Source organism: Herpailurus yagouaroundi, unplaced genomic scaffold (assembly GCF_014898765.1).
Source record: "Herpailurus yagouaroundi ecotype Mexico unplaced genomic scaffold, PumYag 140, whole genome shotgun sequence".
In the NCBI taxonomy this organism is placed as follows: Eukaryota; Metazoa; Chordata; class Mammalia; order Carnivora; family Felidae; genus Herpailurus; species Herpailurus yagouaroundi.
In genome coordinates, this window is record NW_024412395.1 from 68,865,066 (window position 1) to 68,887,386 (window position 22,321).

At 35.5% G+C, this 22,321-nt stretch overlaps 1 long non-coding RNA gene across 3 annotated transcripts in view; it reads right to left on the reverse strand.

Annotated features, from left to right (window-relative positions):
- Positions 1 to 3,685: 3,685 nt before the first annotated feature.
- Positions 3,686 to 22,321, reverse strand: part of LOC121030818 (uncharacterized) — a 218,011-nt gene continuing 199,375 nt past the window's right edge. For 2 of the 3 annotated variants that reach the window (XR_005790431.1, XR_005790429.1), the window contains 2 exons: positions 12,208 to 12,403; positions 9,667 to 9,714 (listed from right to left, as the gene is read on the reverse strand). This is a non-coding gene — a long non-coding RNA (uncharacterized LOC121030818). Of the gene's footprint in view, positions 3,771 to 9,666; positions 9,715 to 12,207; positions 12,404 to 22,321 lie in introns of those variants that run through there. The other variant, XR_005790430.1, reaches the window with a different exon arrangement.

Sequence of the window (22,321 nt, forward strand, 5' to 3'; positions counted from 1 at the left end):
ACTCATCTCCAATCCATCCATCTATACTTTGTTCTAGAATGCTAATGCTGAGACTGCAAATCACTGTCTTGCCAGCTGTTTCTGTTAGAATCTGCCAGTAGGGGACTGGAAAGGGGCACTAGAAGACTCGTAAAAGGGAAAGTGAACTCTCTCCTTCCTGTTTGCTTCGTATTTCTGTCAGAGTCGCCCTGCCATGGTACTTGGGCTTCTTGTGGCCTTCCCAAAGCCAGTCTTTTCAGGCCCCCATGGAGGTACCAGTAACTTCCAGGCACTGCCCATTCCCCCAAGTCTGAGTTTCCATCCATAAAGCCATTCCTCTAATTTTCAAGTTTCTGAATACTCCAGCCTCATGTCTCTTTCCGTCTTCTAATAACTTATTGTTCAATATGTCTCCAATTGTCCACATGTGGCTTCTGTTGTTCTTACTGGACCCTGATTGACATAAACACTTCCCTATGGGTTGCAAAATACAGTGATAAGAACCAAAGTTAGAAGACCAATTAAAAAACAATTTTAATATTCTAGATAAGAGATAAAGTAAATCAAAAAAGCTGGGAGAAGTGAAGATGATGATGAAAATAATAGTCAACATTTATGGAGCACTTACAATACACCAAGCACTGTGTATATACACAATCCCTATGATATAAGATACTATACTTATTTCCATTTTATAGACAAGAAAACTGTGAGGTTTTAAGTAACAGGCACCAGGGCACACAGATACTAATGGTGGAGACAGGATTTAAACCCCAGTCTTCTGGTTCCAAAGTCTTTCCTTTTAACAACTAAAAAGGGATTGAATTCTTGAATTCAAGGAATCATAGAGAGGGAGAAGTGAAAAAAAATTAAATTCAAAGATATACTTTGGTGACTGGGTGGATGATAAAACTATTAATGATAATGGAAATTTTTTTTAAATATCAAATTTGGGTACCTGGTATGAATAATTAATTCAGTTTTGAATATTTTGAATTAAAGGAACCTGTGGGACATGTGAGGAGTGATGTCAGTTGAAAGTGAATTTGAGTCAGATCATTTAAATGGTTGACATAAAGATACAAATTTCAGAGCTCTCAGAACAGAGTTCTTAGAACAAAGATAAAGTCATGAAAGCAGATGGTAATGCCTGCTCTGAAAGGGAGACTACAGAAAGAGAGTGAGCAGAGTTTTTGAGCTGTTAAGTATAAATCCTATGGCTCTTTTTTCTACATAAAGCATAGCAAACAGTCTTCAGAAGAAACATATATTAAGCAGTGAAATGGAGACACAGAGAATGAAAGGAAATATATGTGCTATGACACAGAAGAAAAGTATGAAACTATTCAAGAGGTTTTTTTTCTTTGAAAGGAAACATGAAGCAGAGGGAAAAGGGAGATAAAGACAGTTCAGAACAAAATGCTTTAGTTCCTACACTAAAATGCAGGATCCCCTAGATTGATCTTAAGCCTTAGAATGATTTGGCGGCAGAAACTAGGATGACATCAGCAAACCAATCCTCAGCCGAGTAGAATGAGTCACATTTTTGTCTGTTTCCACTTGATTAAAATATTTTACATTTGTTGAGCTTGAAAAAAAAGGACAGAGGAAGCCATTGAAAGTGGAAAACTGAAAGTCCAAATATGGTTTGTTTCTGACTCACCAAAATTGCAGCATCATAGGAACTAACTTTGACTTAAATGGACTTTAACAAAAACAAAACAAGCCAAAAAAAAAAAAAAAAAAAAAACCCTCTATTCAAGAAATAATTCCCCAAATCACATAAAAGTGTTATATGGCTTTCTTTAACTTTTAACTTAATACCAAACAGAGAAAACCTTAAAAAGTATAATCTTCTGTAATTTTTTTAAATATAGATATCAACTGTAGAAAAAAGGGGTAATATTTAAATATCATCTGGTCTTTATAACTTATCTTGGTCAGTTTAGTATAAACACCTAGTTTGGAGGATTCAAATATACCTAAACATTTGCTTCTGTGGAACAGAGCAGGCAGGAAAAGCAGAGTAAAGAAGTGGGAACAGATTTGCTTCTCTACAGGGATTCATGCCAAATAATCTGCAAACAATTCATTTCCTGGCAAATGTCTGCTAACTAGTTTGCTCATGATTTTTTTTTTTTTTACTATAGTTGCTAATACTGACCTTCAGATCCTTTAACAACAAGAAAGATTTAGAATTAGTCAGAATTCACTTGGAAAGGAAATCATTGCTGCTGACTTCAGGCAGTTATTTTTCTATTGTAAGACCCAAATTTTGTAAGTGAAAGAAGTCTTTAAATTATAAGGCACTGAATAAAACTTAGTTATTATTTATTTAATACACTAGAGCATGTAGAGATCATCTATGAATGGGAACAACACTTTGGTATCATTTCATATTAAGACAATAGGCTGTTTCCAAGACTTCATTGTTCTTTGCCCTGTAGTGACATTAGTGAAATATTTTTCATCAGTAAAACTTATTAAATTCTTCAACAACCAGTAGGCAGTTCTCTCTAAATATAACCAAAAACCACAAAGAAAAAATACTGAGACATTGATTCAGCTAAAGTTCAAAACTATATTATTTCAAAATAAATTTAGATGACAAGTGCCACACCATTACAAATTATTATTACTGTTGTTGTTGTTGTTGTTACCATAACTTGTGATAGACAAAGAATTAAGATTGATATTTTGAGAAGAGTTCTTACATATCATTAAGAAAAAGGCAGACTCCAGTAAAAAAAAAAGGGGGGGGGGCAAAACTATGAATAGGCAAATTACAAAAAAAAGGCCAATAATAAATAAATACATATGAAAATAATTATCAGGCTTACTAAAAATCAAGTAATGAAAAGTTAAAAACAGTAAGCTACCATTCTCATGTCATACTGACAAAGATTAAAAATTAAAATACCCAGGGGGATTCTGGGAAAATGACAAAAGTAGAAACAGTACAGTTTTTAGGTCTTCCAGGAAACCTGCCCAAAAATGGAAGGAAGAGTAAAACTAAAACCCATTGACTACATTTACAACAAAATTAGATGGCTAATATCCAAATGTATGGGGACACACCACCAACAGCCTCAAACCTGCATGGGATAGAAAGTGGTTCACAAGAAAGTCAAGGGAAGCCAAGAGGCATCTGATTACTTGAGAGACAAGATAATCCCCAAATAGTTGCCAGCGAATATTCACTGAAAAATCCAGTACCCTGATTTGAGATCAATTGCTTGGAGGGGGAGGTGGCACAGTGAGAGTGATCCACCCAGGTGGATAGGATTATTTTGTTACTGACATTGTTTAGAATTGCCAGTGGAGGCTGATAACATAAAGCAGATCATCACTCAGTAGTTTAGTTTTTAAAAATTCTCTATAGACAATGTGACCCCTTTGAGTCAAGCCACTAATCTCTACTGGCTGTTGTTAGATTCATTCATCAGTTCACTAACTCACTTATTCATGCAGTATTCTTTTCTCTAGGTTATAGAACATGAGAATTCAAAGATACAAAAACTATCTGCTGCCTTCAGATCTCAACATCTAGATGTAAACAAACAAAAAATATTATATTGTTACTAGTGCTAGAGATTGTATATTCACTAGGATGTATTAATAAGATTAAATAAGTCATATTACAGAGTAGCTAGCAGGATTCTAAAGAAAAAATAGCATAATAAAATGGTCAAGATCACAAACTGGGGTCAAGCAACTCTAAATTCTATTCTGGATATTTGTACTCACTAGCTGTGTGAAATTGGGCTTCTGGGCTTTCTCAGTCTCCATTCCTTCAAACAGAGAAAATAGAAATACCACCTCAGAATGTTATTAAGGAATAAATAAGCTCAGTAATACTCTGAGCCCTTAGCATTGTTTCTGACGTATTATGTATATTCAAAAAATGTACATATTTTTATTATTGAATAGATCTAATAAAATCTAAATTTGTTGGAGAAAAAGGTATGGACCAAGCCATGAATATTTAATTGATCAGTGAGGACCAACATGAAGAAATTGCAAAAGTTTACTTTGAAAGAACACTAAAAAGAAAGGGGAGGGGGGAGGCAAGAGTAAATTTCCATGTGACAATATTGTAATGGGCCTGCCTCCTTTAATAAAAAAAAATAATAATAATTCTTTTTTTTAAACTATAAAGCTTCCTCTTTTTTTAAATGTTTATGTATTTATTTTGAGAGAGAGAGAGAGAGAGCACGTGCACATGAGTGGGGGAGGGATAGAGAGAGAAGGAGAGAGAATCCCAACCAGGCTCCATGCCATCAGCCCCTGCGGAGGGGCTGAATCCCACAGTTCGTGGAATCATGATCTGAGCCAAAATCAGACATTTAACCAACTGAGCCACCCAGGTGCCATGAATTTAATAAAATACTTATTTAAAAAATTAACACTGGTTCATTATTTAAGAATGAAGATTCATTAGTTACAAATAATATTGAATAGCTCCCTACAGTCTTTGCATTTATTTACTTCCTGAAAAAAAACGGGCATCAGCATCTTATTGTCATAGAAAAATATCAACTGTGGAGGTCAGAAATTCCTTAAAGAGGATCAGGTCTGTAATCAGTGTAAACAAGTTGAGTATATTTACTCTTCTGAATTCTTGCATGTGCCCTAACAATGTGTGCACATAATCATATCTTTACAAAATCTGAAAAACATAAGATATTATAACTGTAATCAATTAAGGTCACTTTCCATGCTGACTTCTTTGTCACACTTTCCCTTATGATCCAGTAGTGTTGGAGCAGCCATAGGCATACTGAGAATTCAACAAAGGAGTTGAGTTGGGGATACATTTATTGTTGATTTAGTGGGATATATTTATTTTTTCACAGTCCCTTCCACATATAGTTAAGATATTGCTAGCAGACCCAGTATAGGAATGACTTCCAGAAATACTCCTGCCCATTGTGCTCACAGGCCCAGCAACTAACACAAAGGCTCAGGGCTAGAATGTATATGTTAACATGAACATGTCCTATGGTGCCTTGCAATGAAATAGTGGAGAAAATAATAAGCTTTGAAATGCATGAAAGCAGAAAGTAGTCTGAAAAATTCTTCCAATCATCAGCTGTGTACAAGTGAGTTGAACTATTAGTTTGGTATATTTTTCACAATTATTAGTTATACCAAAATTCACATATAACAAGAAGGAAGTATCCTAGTAGAAGCCAAAAACATTAACTTAAAAAGATTGGTTAAAGCTCAGTCAGAAAACTCCTATATACATGGCATTTGTCTGGTTTTTAAATTCATATTTACTATTATTTCTTTTCTCATTTTAAGCAAATATTAATTTGCATACCAAATTTGTATTTGTAATTTCATACTGTTTTTCTTATAGAAGCCTTCTCTCAAATTGAGTAAGAATCTGGAGGTACCTCTGTGTAAGGGCAAAAATGAACTGGATGAATAAAAGCATCATATTCATGATGACTTAGGTAGGAAGGCAGAGATTACACTGTAAAACATTAGGATATAACATATAAAACAGAATTATAGATACCAGAGTTGTTCATATCATGTTAGTTAGAGCTATAAGTGAACCAGCAGAAGTATAGTTTATATTTTTTAGGATAAGGTAATTGGTTGGTTACACAAGACTTGGCTTGGAATCCAGGTTGAACTGCAATGCAAGCCTCACAGCACCTTGGCCAAGCAACCAGGGATGCTGTGGAGCCAGGGTCAGCTTTACAAGCTGTGTAGGTGCAATAGAAGTGCCCTGTGCTTGTTCATTACTCCACTGTCATCTCCTTGAACTTCTTAGTAAGTTTTGAATAAAGTGGTCCACATTTTCATTTTGCATTGAGCCCTGAAAATTATGTAGTCAGTTGTCTGTAGAATACACATGGCCCATCACAACAGTCCATGTGGGGCTGAAATAGTAGACTTTTAATGTATGCCTGGCTGTCGTGAGTTGTGGCCTTCTATAAGAAGGACATGACATCAGGTAAGGAGACACTCTGCAATGGAGGCCCACCCTGAAGGAGTTGATAGCTGGGCAACAGTCTCCTGGAGGGGGACATAGGTAGCCTATTTTCATGTCCATTATTGGCCCAAAGCCCATTTACTCGATGTTGTATTCAGATCTTACTGCAAGCACTTTAAAGATAACTTAAGTTGCCCAATTTTCTCCTTACTCATTCTAAGTATGAGTCTAAGCCATTTTTCAAACTCTTAATAACTTAGAAAATTTTTCACTGAAATTTATTTCTTAGTGAGAAGAAAATTCTTTAGTGAGAGAACTCATTATTTTAAATGCATTTTAAATTTACAACTTTAACATAAATTCAGTGCACTAAAAAAAAAAAAGACAAGTACTAATTTCCTACTGGGGTTTAATATGCCAACTGGTCCCACTTTAACCAATAGAGACAATTTTAAGTGTCTGTCTTTTAAAAAAAATTTTTTTTTCAACGTTTATTTATTTTTGGGACAGAGAGAGACAGAGCATGAACGGGGGAGGGGCAGAGAGAGAGGGAGACACAGAATCCGAAACAGGCTCCAGGCTCTGAGCCATCAGCCCAGAGCCCGACGCGGGGCTCCAACTCACGGACCGGGAGATCGTGACCTGGCTGAAGTCGGACGCTTAACCGACTGCGCCACCCAGGCGCCCCAAGTGTCTGTCTTTTTAAATAAAACTTCACTTAGGAACACTTGGGTGGCTCAGTCAGTGAAGCATCTGACTTCGGTTCAGGTCGTGATCTCTGGGTTCATGAGTTTAAGCCTTGTGTCGGGCTTTGTGCTGACAGCTCAGAGCCTGGAGTCTGCTTTGGACTCTGTGTCTCCTCTCCTGGCCCCTCCCCTGCTGGCACTCTATCTCAAAAATAAATAAGCATTAAAAAAAATTTTTTTTAACTTCACTTAGCTATACTTTCCAAGTAGACTATCCAGATAAGGCCATATTTTAGGAAAATTTTAAATTCAGGGGATTCTTGAAACACATCAGTAATCCCAGTTATAAATTAGAAAATAAAACACAGGTATCTACACTATATAAAGTAAAAAACCCAATGTAAATAATATTTAGCATCCCAATGTTAATTCTGATGCTCTGTGGTATGTAAGCAAGATCATAAGCATGAAGGTCATCACCAACCTTTCCCACCCCTCTTACCCCACTCTTTTTACCCCATAGCAATATTTTTTTTAACTTATAGTTCATATTTGCTATTTTCATTGCCTATCTCCTCCCTCTACAAAAAGCTCTATGAGATCAGGGTTTTTTTGCCAATTTTGTCCTCCGTTGTATCTCCAGTACAAAGAAGGGTGGCTGACCAACAATCAGTACTCTAAAATAAATTGTTGAAAGAATGAATAAATGAGTACATAGTAATTTATAAAAACCTTCCTAAAATTGTAATTAAAAATATAAAGTCCATAAATCCACATTTACACAATTAACAAAGGCAAAGTGCTATTACACTATAGCTCAGCAGAAATCAAATGGAGATGATAAAGTAATACTCAAACTCTTAAACACTCCAAATTATAAAAAGTTACAGCATAAACCAGTTTGAAGTTCAGTTTGTGGATGATTATGCTTTTGGAGCTGTCTAAAAGTTATCTTAAATAGCTGAGAGACGTTATTCTGATTCTTTTTTTAAAATAGAGAAAAATTTAGGGTATAGTATCTGGTACTAGTAATTAAGCTTGGTTTATATTTTGTCAATCAGGATATAATTAAGATTTTACCATTCACAGAGACATGGAAAACTTAAATCCTCAGGGTAGGAAGTGACAGCAAGGAAAGAAATGTTAAAAAGGAAATAATACTGCTAAGATTAACACTGAAAGCACATGTTTGGTATGAAGCCAAATCCAAACATTATAACTTCTTTTTTTTTTAATGTTTATTTATTTATTTTGAGACACAGTGTGTGAGTGCATGTGAGCAGGGGAGGGGCAGAGACAGAGGGAGAGCAAGGCTCCCTGCCAGCAGCACAAAGTCTGGCTGGCATGGGGCTTAATCCCACAAACTGTAATCATGACCTGAGCTGAAATCAAGATTCAGATGTTCAACCAACAGAGCACCCCTAACTTCTTTATGAAAAGATACTGTTTTTAACAGTATTAGTATTATACTGTTATATATATATATATATATATATATATATATATATAGTTATATATAGTTATATATGGAAGTATATATAGAAGTATTATAACTTCTTTATGAAAAGATACTGTTTTTAAAAATCCTAATTACTTAACATATAGTGTAGTATTGGTTTCAGGAGTAGAATTTAGTGATTTATCACTTACATGTAAAACCTGGTATTCATCCCAACATGTACCCTCCTTAATGCCCATCACCCATTTAGCCCATCCCCCCATCCACCTCCCTTCCATAACCCTCAGTTCGTTCTCTGTATTTAAGAGTTTCTTATAGCGACTGCCTCCCTCTTTGTTTTTATCTTATTTTTTCCTTACCTCTTCTATGTTCATCTGTTCTGTTTCTTAAATACCACATATAAGTGAAATTATATGATGTATTTATCATTTATATTTATTTACTACCTATTATTTGTCTTTCTGTGACTAATTTCACTTAGCATAATACACCCTAGTTCATCCAAATTGTTGCAAATTGGCAAGGTTTCATTCTTTTTGACTGGCAAGTAATATTCCATTGTATATACATATATGTACCGCATCTTCCTTATCCATTCAACAATAGCCAAATTATGGAAAGAGCCCGATGTCCATCAACTGATGAATGGGTACAAAAAGATAATTATTTAAGAAATGTAAACAGATAAGCTTACATATAGGTTACTAAAAAAAAAAAAGAAGGCGCATGGAATTTAGACACGAGCTCCTCTTAACTCTTGTAGACCAGGTTTCCCATTTAATAGATTAAAAAAAATTCATTCACTTTTGTCTTTCTCTTCTCTCCTCATCTGCTCCTCTATGGCAACAAGAGTGAAGAACAGTTCATGGCAATGTTATAAAAGTTGAACTAAAATGTGACAAAGTAATGACGCTAGACAAAAAAGTGCATCCTGGAGAAGACCTCAGCAGCCTAGCTCCATGTGCACCATGTGTCTACCATAACCTTACTGTCTACAGAATGGAATTGTCTATAATGAAGGTCTATTCAAGATCAAATTGAAAAGCATTTAGCTTCTGATAAATGAATGTGTTCATGAGACAGTTACACCACACAGAGTCCATTCTAAGTTATATCTCTGAAGCCTTACAAAAAAATTCTAGGGCATGACTAAAATTAAACAATTAAAATAATGCTTAACTATTTCAATTGATCCAGGTAAATTGGTATCATTTTGTTGCCACTTAAATTTCCTCCTATTCTCAAACAGATTTTAGCTCGTAAATTCAGCTGAGTGTGCTTTGGAGTTTAAGCCATATGTCTTCATATGTTAGTGTATATCAAAATTACCTGAGATGACTGATAAAAATGGAAATTCTTAGGCCCCTTTCCGAAAGACTAGTCCCAAGGACTAGGGCTTTGGTCCATATACTAAGAAACATTGGAACAGATACCTGTAAATTTCAAGCTTTTGCTAGAGTTTTGTGGGAGTTTCTAACACTGTTATGTGAAACAGACAAGGAACACTTGGATAAAAATATTATCGAGTATTATTTTTCATAATATATTCTCTAATACAACTAGGTCAATACAAAATATTTTATATCTCCTACCAGTTGTATCCTCCTCTCCAGGAAAAGTGCCAGTTCAAGTTTGTTCTCCTACAAAATCAAAAGAAACATCTGTGTACTGGTAAATGCCAGAACAGAAATGACTGGGTAATTTCCTTCTTGGGCTACCAAACAGACCGATCCTGGGCACTTGAAAAAGCACTTAAGGGCTTGACTCTGGGCCATTAGACTTTGGCCAAGGCAAACCTGTCTGCTTTCCTCCACAGAAGGGCAGTTGTGTTTGCAGTTTAGGAAAGGAAATCACTGATGCCCAGTAGAAAGCCTCCCAGAATTAAGTGGTACGGCTCTGCCGCAGGCTGAATGCAGAACATCACTGAACATATGAAAAACAGATCTCAGGGCAAGAGTCAGTCACACTGGTCCTGAGAGTGACTTCACATGAGGTTGTTCTAGTCTCCTGTGCTGAGAAATTCTCATTCACTCAACACAAGTGTTCCCAGGATGTATGTCACAGTAACCCATGGATAACACTCAAGAACTATAAATAAATTAATTCTACAGTTCCATCAAAAAGGACAAATATCTGGGTTTTATCTAAGTGAAACCAGCTAAAAATGTGCTCCTGTATGAATTAGTTTTATACTAAAATATCTTACTAGCTTATGTTCATTAGGAAATAAATTTCCCCAAATGACTTAGTACATAAGAAACCTCAGCCAAAACAACTTCCAAATGAAGCCGTGTCAGAAAAGGCACCTCTCTCATCCAAATTTAAAGTTTTTTTCCTTATCCAGACTATTTCACCCACAAGATTTAGTGCAAAAAACTATATGTTTGAACAGTATTATATGCATATAACCAGGCTGGCCTACATTTGCCTAATCCATAGTCCTGTTTTTCAAAATTCAAATTTGGGTCTTCAATCACTGGGTTTCTGGGAATAGTAGACCAATCTAGGCAGTCAGAAGGTCAAAAATAAGCCAGGAAATCTAAGAAAAGCTAATCAGGTTGTAATGATATGTACATGTTCCCCTAAAGACATGTATTGGAATATTCATAGCAAAATGATTATTTATAGCCAAAAATCAGTAACCACCCAAATGTGTACCAACAACAAAATGGATAAATTTGTGGTTATAATCACATAGCAATGAGAATGAATGATCTATAATTATGGAAAATTATGCAAAAATAAGCATAATGCTGAGCAAAAAACCAATATTATGTTGTTGGTACATACTGTATATTTCTATTTATATAACACTCAGAAAAAATTAATCTATGGTATATCAGAACAATGGTTAATTTGAGGGAAGAGTAAAGATACTGATTGGGTGTTGGCAAAGGGGGGATTTCTGGGTTGTTCACAAGACTCTTTAATTATTAGGGTGCTAACTACATGCGTTTTTGAGAAAATATATGTACACTTTTCTGCATATAATACTCCCATAAAAAGTTTATTAAAAATCCTATGAGATTGGGGGCGCCTGGGTGGCGCAGTCGGTTAAGCGTCCGACTTCAGCCAGGTCACGATCTTGCGGTCCATGAGTTCGAGCCCCGCGTCAGGCTCTGGGCTGATGGCTCGGAGCCTGGAGCCTGTTTCGGATTCTGTGTCTCCCTCTCTCTCTGCCCCTCCCCCGTTCATGCTCTGTCTCTCTCTGTCCCAAAAATAAATAAAAACGTTGAAAGAAAATTTTTTTAAAAAAAATCCTATGAGATTGGGATACTTCTGAGGAAAATTACATGAAAGTGAATTATAAGTGAGAGTCAAGAGCAAGGAAAGGTGGTGCCAAGGAGAGCTAAGAGAGAAAAGGAAGACGGTGGAAGAACTATCTCATAAAGTAACTGCCAGTCTCCTGAAGGGGAAAGATATGGGGATTGAGAATAAAATGTAAACCAAAATGCTTACAGAACATCAAAGATCAAACCAAAAACCAGTTTTTCCCTTAATGAGAAAATACAAAAATCAAATGTATTCAAGAAAAATAAATGGCACTGTGTTCTCCAACTCACAGTTAAAAATATAGAGTTCCCTAGCTCATACAATGTAATCTCCCCAGAAATCAGTTGTCCTCTTAATTTAGATGAGATAGATAAAATATACAATGGGAGATAGATAAAATATAACAGAAGGATCATTTTTATAAAACTAAGAAATATAAGCTTGAAGCATGAGCTACTTTAAGCATAATGTGAACTTGATAAATCAAAACCATCGATGCACCCAAAAACCATATCTGGAAGTGAGACAATTTTAGAGATGTGAGAAAATATTTACAAATTATTTGAAAAGCAAAGAGTTAATATACTCAATTTGCTAGGAATTTTTACAAACCATAAAACAAATGTTAACAGAAAAGCAAATGACACAGACATATCACAAAAGAATACAAGTAAATGAAAAGTCAGTCAATCTCAGTGTGTATCAAAACAATTATAGCATTTTGAAATCACAAAACTGACAAAAATTCTTATAAATATTAATGACCAGGGTTGATATAATAAAGAAATATGATGGAGATATTTATGCTAAAACCTCTTGGAGGACAATTAAGCTGAATCAAAACACTTGACTGTACCTACCAGCAGCTCAAGTCTGAGCCCCAGGTATCTTCACAGAAAATCGGGAAGAGGTAGTTGTGTGGGAATAGGGACAACAGGACTCCAGGATCCAAGTTAGGAAGCTTGCTGGGCTGCTGTAGGGTATAGCAGATAAAGGAACAGGTGGCTCGACTTCCAGGACCTTTGCTATGACAGGAGCTGTTTCACAAGGAGGAGGCTAGAAATGAAGAAAAATATTCATGACAATCTGACCCAACAGGACCAGCTGCAAAATAACAAAAATCTCTTTCATCTTAAAAATAATTTCTAGGGGCGCCTGGGTGGCGCAGTCGGTTAAGCGTCCGACTTCAACCAGGTCACGATCTCACGGTCCGTGAGTTCGAGCCCCGCGTCGGGCTCTGGGCTGATGGCTCAGAGCCTGGAGCCTGTTTCCGATTCTGTGTCTCCCTCTCTCTCTGCCCCTCCCCCGTTCGTGCTCTGTCTCTCTCTGTCCCAAAAATAAATAAACGTTGAAAAAAAAAATTAAAAAAAAATAATTTCTAATATTATTTCAACCTAAAAAACCCTTACTATATCTTAATTATCACAGACTTTCAGGGAGATCCATATTTGAATTTGGCAAAACACCAATTGTATTCTCTTTTCATTATTTTTCTAGAAGATAAAGCTGTTATTTTTTTCTTATTTACAACAAAAGGAATATGAGGAGTGTTTTGAAACTGCTTGTTTTTAAACAACAAAAAAAATACTTTTCAACTATGAAAAATAAAAATAACTTTAAAAACAGAACCAGAACAACAGCAAAAACAAATTACAACAAAAACCCCTTCACCTATAATGCATGTTCCAAGTTGGACACTGAATTTTGAGGATTTTCTGAGTTTTCTTCTATTTTTATGTTCTTGTATTGTTTTTTCCTATTGTTTTCTACTTCTCGAACAACGACCGACCGAGGTAAGCTACACGAGTGTGACAATTACCATGTACTGTCGCTGGCTCCCGGGCATGGGCTCTGGAGTTAAACTTCCTGCTTCTCTTCCCAGTTCTTCTACTAATAAGCTGCATAATAATGGGGCAAGCTAAATATGTTCTCTGTGAATATGTTTCCTCTTCCATAAAATTGGGAAAATATGAGTAACATATCCACAATGTTTTTTTGTGAAAATTAAATATCACTGTCTAAAGACTCAGGATAACTGTTGATGCAGTACAAGTGCTCAATAAATAGTGTCTATCATTACATCTTTATCTCTTAACTGTTTCCTTCAATACAGATAAAAAGCACAGAGCATGATTTGTTGGCAATCACATTCTCAAGTACTCAAACCATAAAAGCCTCTGTGTGTAACAAGAACAAGTACTAAACAGAGGAATGACAGAGGAGTAATGACAGCAATTTGGTGGCATAGGATGCCACAGACCCTCTTTCCTCCGACAGAATCACTGATTCAACAATATGCAGACCAATTCCCTTTATGAGAAATCCAGACAGGTAATAGGATCCTGCTCCCCAGGAGAGCGCACAGCCACACTGAAGCTGGTGGGAAAATTCACGGCACTGTCTTGCCATGATCCCTCTCCCTGGCACAACATCACACAATGGAGAGGAAATTCCTACCTCCTGGCTTCTCCTTGGGAAGGAAAAGAGAAGAGCAGACCATACATACATCTAACATTCTGTGCTTATAGTTATTAATATTGTACTTCTCACTTAAAAATTTAAGAGGGTGTATTTCATGTTATGTGCTTTTTACCACAATGATGATGATGATAATAATGATAATAATAATAATTCTACCAGATATAAAGAAATAATAATTTTACCAGAAAGAATAGGAACCTAAGAGGATGGAGGAAATAAAGAGAGAGGAGAGCCTCTTCTGAAAGAAAACCTCACAAAAACTTGAAATGCTCATCCACACGCAACATTTTTGATCCCCTCTCTAAAAAATGTTCACTTTGTGGAAAAAACACATTTACAAGGGATGCCTGGGTAGCTCAATAGGTTAAGTATCTGACTCTTGACTTTGACTCTGGTTATGATCTCACACTTTGTGAGTTTGAGCCCTACATCAGACTCTGCACTGGCAGTGAGGAGTCTGCTTGAGATTCTCTCTTTTTTTCTCTCTCTACCCCTCCTTGCTTTCCCTCTCAAAAATCAATAAATAAACATTAAAAAAAATCTATGGGGGCGCCTGGGTGGCGCAGTCGGTTAAGCGTCCGACTTCAGCCAGGTCACGATCTCGCGGTCCGTGAGTTCGAGCCCTGCATCAGGCTCTGGGCTGATGGCTCAGAGCCTGGAGCCTGTTTCACATTCTGTGTCTCCCTCTCTCTCTGCCCCTCCCCCGTTCATGCTCTGTCTCTCTCTGTCCCCAAAATAAATAAACGTTGAAAAAAAAATTAAAAAAAAATCTATGAAATTGTGTTTAAGATAGCCATGCACTCATTAATGTGGATGCCTATTATGTGCATACACAACTGGCTTGACTCCCTAGCTACCTGAAATGAGTCTTCCATTTTGTTTGATAACATCTTTTTTCAATTTTTTATTACGATAAAATGCACATAACATTAAATTCACCATCTCAACCATCTTTTTTTAATTTTATTTAATTTACATCCAAATTATTTAGCATATAGTGCAACAATGATTTCAAGAGTAGATTCGTTAGTGCCCATGACCCATTTAGCCCATCCCCCCTCCCACAACCCCTCCAGTAACCCTCTGTTTGTTCTCCATATTTAAGAGTCTCTTATGTTTTGTCCCTCTCCCTGTTTTTATATTATTTTTGCTTCCCTTCCCTTATGTTCATCTGTTCTATGTCTTAAAGTCCTCATATGAGTGAAGTCATATTTGTCTTTCTCTGACTAATTTGTATGCTGTTTCGGAGGGACGCAAGTACCCCAATGTTTATAGCAGCATTAACAACAATAGCCAAAGTATGGAAAGAGCCCAAATGTCCATCGATGGATGAATGGATAAAGAAGATGTGGCATATATATACAATGGAGTATTACTCAGCCATCAAAAAGAATGAAATCTTGCCATTTGCAACTACCTGGATGGAACTAGAAGGTACTATGCTCACCATGTCAACCATCTTTAAATGTACAATTATGTGGTATTAAGTACATTCATAATGTTGTGGAATCATTACCACCATCCATCTCCATAGCCTTTTTCATCTTGTAAAACTGAAATGCTATGTCCATTAAACAATAACTCTTCTTTCCCCTCTCCCACCAGCCCCTGGCAACCACATTACACTTTCTGTCTCTATGATTTTGACTGCGTTTAAGTATCTTATCTAAGTAGAATCATGCAGTATTTGTCTTTTTTTGACTGGCTTACATCACTTACCATAATGTCCTCCAGGTTCATCCATGTTGTAGCATATATCAGCATTTCTTTTTTTTAAAGGCTGAATAATATTCCTCTGTATGTACAATACCACATTTTGCTTTTCCATTTTGCTTGTCCATAGATGGACACTTGGGTTGCTTCCACGTTTTAGCTATTATGAATAATACAGAAATAAACATGGATGTACAAATATCTCTTTGATACTGGGTTTTCAGTTATTTTGGTTATATCCCCGGAAGTGGAACTGCTGGATCATATGGTAATTCTATTTTTAACTTTTTGAGAAACCACTTACTGTTTTCCATAGTGGCTAGACCAGATTACATTCCCACTAATACAGCACAAGCATTCCAATTTCTCCACATCCTCAAGAACATTTATTATTTTGTTTTTTTTTATAGTAGCCATCATATTGGGTTTGTAGGATGGTATGTCATTGTAGTTTTGATTTGCATTTCCCTAATGATGAGGGATATTGAGTGTCTTTTCATGAACTTCTTGGCCATTTGTATATCTTTTTTGGAGAAATGTCTATTCAAGCCCATCTTTGAATTGGGTTGCTTGGGGTTTTTTTGTTGTTGTTGTTGCTGAGTTTTAGGAATTCTTTCTAAATTCCAGATATTAATCCCTTACTAGATACATGATCTTCATACATTTTCTCCACTTCTTTGGGTTGCCTTTTTACTCTGTTTTACTCTGTTGACATTTTTTCGTGCACAAAAATCTTCAGTTTGCTTGAAGTCCAATTTGTCTTTTTTTTTTTCATTTGTTGCCTGTCCCTTTTTTGTCAGATCCAAGAAATCATTGTCAAATCCAATGTCATGCAGCTTTTGCCCTATGTTTTTCCCTAGGAGTTTTATAGCTTTAGGTCTTAAACTTAGGTACTTGATTCATTTCAAGTTAATTTTTGTATATCATGCAAGGTAAGGTTCTAACTTCATTTTCTTGCATGTGGGCACCCAGTTTTCTCAGCACCCTTTGTGCAAAAGACTGCCCTTTCTCCAATGAATGGTCTTGGCACTCTGGTTAAAAATCATTTAACCACATATGGAAGGGTTTATTTCTGGGCTCTCTATTCTATTGCATTGATCTCTATGTTTGTCTTTATGCCAGTGCCACATTGCTTTGATAAATAGTTGATCTGAAATGGAAGGAAGAGTTAAGTGACAGAGATTTGGTTCAAGGATATGCTATTGACTGACATAAGAAAGAGATGATTCTTAATTATCATGTGCCTGTCCAAAAAAAGTACTAATTTACTCCAACTTGCATCTTAAAGCAAGGGGCTATGATAAAAGAGTGAGTAAATATCAAAACTCAAATAACTATAAATTTTATAGATTTTCAATAAATCACCATATATATATAGTCTTTATAGATTTTCAATGATATATATATATACCATTCAAAATGCAAGGCATTAGAGACATTGTTGTCGACAGCTTCAGCAGTGATGGAAGACAGAGCCAGTGGCTTTGGTAGCAGTAAAAAAAGATGGGGATGATTCACCTATCAGTGCCCTCAACATTGGACACAGGCAACAGATCACATGTAGACCGCAGCAAATCAGTAGTAAAATCATGATGTAGCTGTAAGCACTCAACTCCAGAGAGCAACTACAACCTCTCTTGCATGCATCCACAGCAATATCTTGAATGAGCATGAATGACAAAATTCCCTGTTGGGAACACAGGAAACATTACCACAATGAAGTAAGGCAGGAAAAAAAAATAGGTGATTCTCTTGCAGTTGATTGGAGGCTTTGTGTCTGAAGTAGAGAGGAAAAAATATCTGAAGAACAATAGGAGTCAATGGTGAAAGAGCGTTGGCATTTCTAAAGAATGGATGGGTTTGATTTGTATTTCCCTGATGATGAGTGATGTTGAGCATTTTTTCATGTGTCTGTTAGCCATCTAGATGTCTTCTTTGGAGAAATGCCTGTTTATGTCTTCTGCCCATTTCTTAACTGGATTATTTGCTTTTTGGGTATTGAGTTTGATAAGTTCTTTATAGATTTTGGACACTAGCCCTTTATCTGATATGTCATTTGCAAATATCACCTCCCATTCTGCTGGCTGTCTTTTAGTTTCATTGATTGTTTTCTTCATTGTGCAGATGGTTTTTATCTTAACGAAGTCTCTAGTTCATTTTTGCTATCATTTCCCTTGCCTCCAGAGACATCTAGTAAGAATTTGCGACAGCCGAGGTCAAAGAGGTTGCTGCCTGTGTTCTCCTCTAGGATTTTGATGGTTTCCTGTCTCACATTTAGGTCTTTCATCCATTTTGAATTTATTTTTGTGTATGGTATAAGAAAGTGGTCCAGTTTTCCCAACAACATTTGTTGAAGACACTGTCTTTTTCCCTGTTAGATATTCTTTCCTGCTTTGTTGAAGATGAGTTGATTATGTAGTTGTGGGTCCATTTCTGGGTCCTCTATTCTGTTCCATTGATCTATGTGTCTGTTTTTGTGCCAGTACATATTGTCTTGATTACTACAGCTTTATAATACAGCTTATAGTCTGGAATTGCGATGCCTCCCACTTTTTCTTTTTCAACATTACTTTAGCTATTTGGGGTCTTTTCTGATTCCATACAAATTTTAAGATTGCCTGTTCTGGCTCTGTGAAAAATGCTGGTGATATTTTGATAGGGATTGCACTGAATATGTGGATTGCTTTGGGTAGTATAGACATTTTAACAATGTTTATTCTTCCAATCCATGAACAGGGATTTTTTTTTCCATTTGTTTGAGTCCTCTTCAATTTCTTTCGTAAGTGTTCTACAGTTTTCAGAGTACATCTCTTCTACCTCTTTGGTTAGATTTATTCCTAGGTATCTTATGGTTTTTGGTGCAATTGGAAATGGGATCTATTCCTTGATTTCTCTTTCTGTTGCTTCATTATTGGTGTATAGAAATGCAACAGAATGAGATATGACCTCACAGCAGTCACAATGGCTAAAATTAACAACTCAGGAAACAACAGATGTTGGTGAGGATGCAGAGAAAGGGGAAACTTTTTACACTGTTGGTGGGAATGCAAACTAGTGTAGCCACTCTGGAAAACAGTGTGTAGGTTCCTCAAAAAGTTAAAGATAGAGCTACCCTACGACCAGCAATTGCACTACTAGGTATTTGCCCAAAGGATACAAAAATACAGATTTGAAGGCACACATACACCCTGATGTTTATAGCAGCAAAATCAACAGTAGCCAAGTTATGGAAAGAAACCCAATGTCCATCAACTGACGAATGGATAAAGAAGATGTGGTATATATTCATACAATGAAATATTACTCAGCCATCAAATCTTACCATTTGTAACAATGTAAATGGAACTAGAGTGTATCATGCTAAGTGAAATAAGTCATTCAGAGAAAGACAAATAGCATATGATTTCACTCACATGTGGAAATTAAGAAATAAAACAGCTGAACACAGGGGAAGGGAAGGAAAAACAAAATAAGATAAAAACAAAGCGGGAGGCAAACCCAAGAGACTTAACTATAGAGAACAAACAGAGGGTTGCTTGAGGGGAGGTGGGTGGGGGGATGAGCTAAATAGAGATGGACATTAAAGAGGGCACTAAGTGGGATGAGCACTGGGTGTTATATACAAGTGATGAATTACTAAATTCTACTCCTGAAACCGATACTACACTCTATGTTAACTAACTTGAATTTAAATAAAATCTTGGAAGGAAAAAATACAGAATGGATGGGATCACACCTGAAAAAAATGCATTCTATTGTGTGACTATAATTGAGACTGAGTTTATGCCTCAAAACTGCTATGGCTTGGGAATACTGATGTATCAATAATATTTAAGAGAATAAGCAGATAGATTTCTGGTACACCAAATTTGCTATTTCAGAATTTTCTCCAAAAAAGGCAAGAAATTTTAGTCTAAAGAAAATATGTAGAAACAACAGTCTCCAAATCAAAGATATATATAATCATTATACTGAGGGTACAAATTATTGTTTTCCTGTTGGTATCTGTACCTGTATTCTTACTGCCTTCATTTTGTATCCAGGTAATTAGAGGCTGAGATCTAGGAAAGATAAAGTGTTTAAAATGCTTCCATTTAAGAATGTTATTGCTACATTCTAAAGCAAAACTACATGTAGTCACAAGTTAAACAGAGATGGTTAAAAATGAGACATTAACATTTCTAAATTGTGCTGCTGCTTGTCAAAGAATATAAACATATTAAATAGTCAACAAGATTTGAGACTTAAGAACTATGAGAAGTAGAAATGAGAAAAGCATATGGAAATAGATGCCTTGGAGTCTTTAAACATAACTCTGCTACTACAGCTTACTTTTGTATTCAGAAAATAAAATATAAGACTATATTTGTTATATCATATTTCTGCTCTTAATCTTTCTATCTCTATCAGTGCAGAGCCTGCTTGGGATCCTCTCTCTCCTCTCTCTGCCTCTCTTTTCTCAAAATATATATATATAAATAAATAAACAAAAAGATTCTGTTTTATTTCTGATTCTGTGCTATTTTCTTTCTTTTCTCTCTTTTATTTTATGGTCTATTTTTCTATGATACCTATTCTCAGGATATTGTAAGTTGTGAATTCTGTTTTTAGTTCCATTAGTGTTTACTTTTGTATCTTTTAATGACATAAGGGTATAGTTGACAGCTTAACAGGTTCAGTAATTAAATAAATTCTATTTATTACCTCTGAAGAAATTATTAAATTACATACTTTCTCAACCTTTTTCCACCTCTCTACACACACCCTGGTTTTTGCTTTTATGCTCTGGGATTTTGAAATCACAAAAAATTGTCACATTTAAAAAAATTATTTAAAATTATAATACATATTATTCAAGGGATTACATTTATCTTTTATAATTCTACTTATGATAATAATTAGACTCAATTAAATGCTTAAATAGACTCAAAACCCACTACCACTCCCTTCATACCATGGACTTGCCATTCAACAATTCTTTTTTTTCCCCCCCTAACTAGCTGAATTGAGTGCTTAGATGGAGATTTTGGTATGATAGATATGTAAGTAATGTATTTCTGAGCCTTTGGATACATAAGAAAATTTTTTGTTGCATTTATATGGGAAGAATAGCTTGGTGAAACATAGAATTCTTGAATCACTCACTCTTTCGTAAAATTCTGGTAAATCATGCCCCGTGTATTCTGAGAATATAGCAGAGAGGTAAACAGCACAGTACCAATAATACATATACATATTATATATATATATATTATATATATATATTATATTATATATATATTATATATATATATAATTTGGCTCTGCTAATTACTTGTTATGTGATATTTAAAAATTACATAACCTTTTCTTTGTATTCTAAATCTGTGTTCTCATCTGTAAAATGGGACTATTATCTCTTAGGTCAGATGTAAGAAATTAATGACATGTACTGTATTAGTGCTATCTAATAGAGACATAACATGAGCCACTTGTTATAAATTTAAATTTTCTAGCACTCCCATTTAAAGGGGAAAAACAAAAAAATATATTAAATTTGGGGCGCCTGGGTGGCTCAGTCCGTTAAGCGTCCGACTTCGGCTCAAGTCATGATCTCACAGTTCGTGAGTTTGAGACCCACGTCAGGCTCTGTGCTGACAGCTCAGAGCCTGGAGCCTGCTTCACATTCTGTGTCTCCCTCTCTCTCTGCCCCTTCCCTGCTCATGCTGTGTCTCTCTCTGTCTCAAAAATAAACATTAAAAAATATATATTAAATTTAAAAATATATTTACTTAACCCAATATATTCAATAATACATTGTCATTTCAATATGTAAACAATATAAAAATATCAATGGGATATTGCATTCTTTTTATACTAAGTGTTCAAAATGTGGTGTATATTTTGTACTTATACCTTATAGCTAAACATATAGCATATATAAAATTTGGACATGCCACATTTCAAGTGCTCAGTGAGCACATGTATCTAGTGGCTATCATACTGAAGAATATAGAGCAATATAATGCAACTCATTAGAATACCTGGTATAAACATTCAATAAATTATATATATTTTTATTATCTTAATATTATAAAGAAGTTTTATTTATTTTATTTTACTCAGAAAACTCTTTTACTTGCTTTCTAAATAACTTGTTTCTTCTGCCTAAATATATGCAGGAGTCTACTTTTTTAGCTTAAAAACTTTCTAAGTAAAGTCTTTATTGAAATATAATAGGGGCGCCTGGGCGGCGCAGTCGGTTAAGCGTCCGACTTCAGCCAGGTCACGATCTCGCGGTCCGTGAGTTCGAGCCCCGCGTCAGGCTCTGGGCTGATGGCTCGTAGCCTGGAGCCTGTTTCCGATTCTGTGTCTCCCTCTCTCTCTGCCCCTCCCCCGTTCATGCTCTGTCTCTCTCTGTCCCAAAAATAAATAAACGTTGAAAAAAAAATTAAAAAAAAAAAAAGAAATATAATACAGAAAAGAGCACAAATTATAAGTGTTGACCCAAAGGATATTTACACAGTGAACATGTAACTACCACTGAAATCAATAAACAAAACAGTATCAATATCTCAGAAGCTCCCCTATAATAGTTATAACTTCCCAGATGGCTTCAATCACTATGATGTCTAATTTTACCTATTACTAAACTTTATACAAATAGAAACATATGATGTCTATCCTTTTATGTCTGGTTTCTCTTGCTCAGCATTATGTTTCATACATATTGTTGCATGAAAGTTTGGATTATAATTCTTTATTATATAGTATTCCATTGTATGAATATACATTTATTTA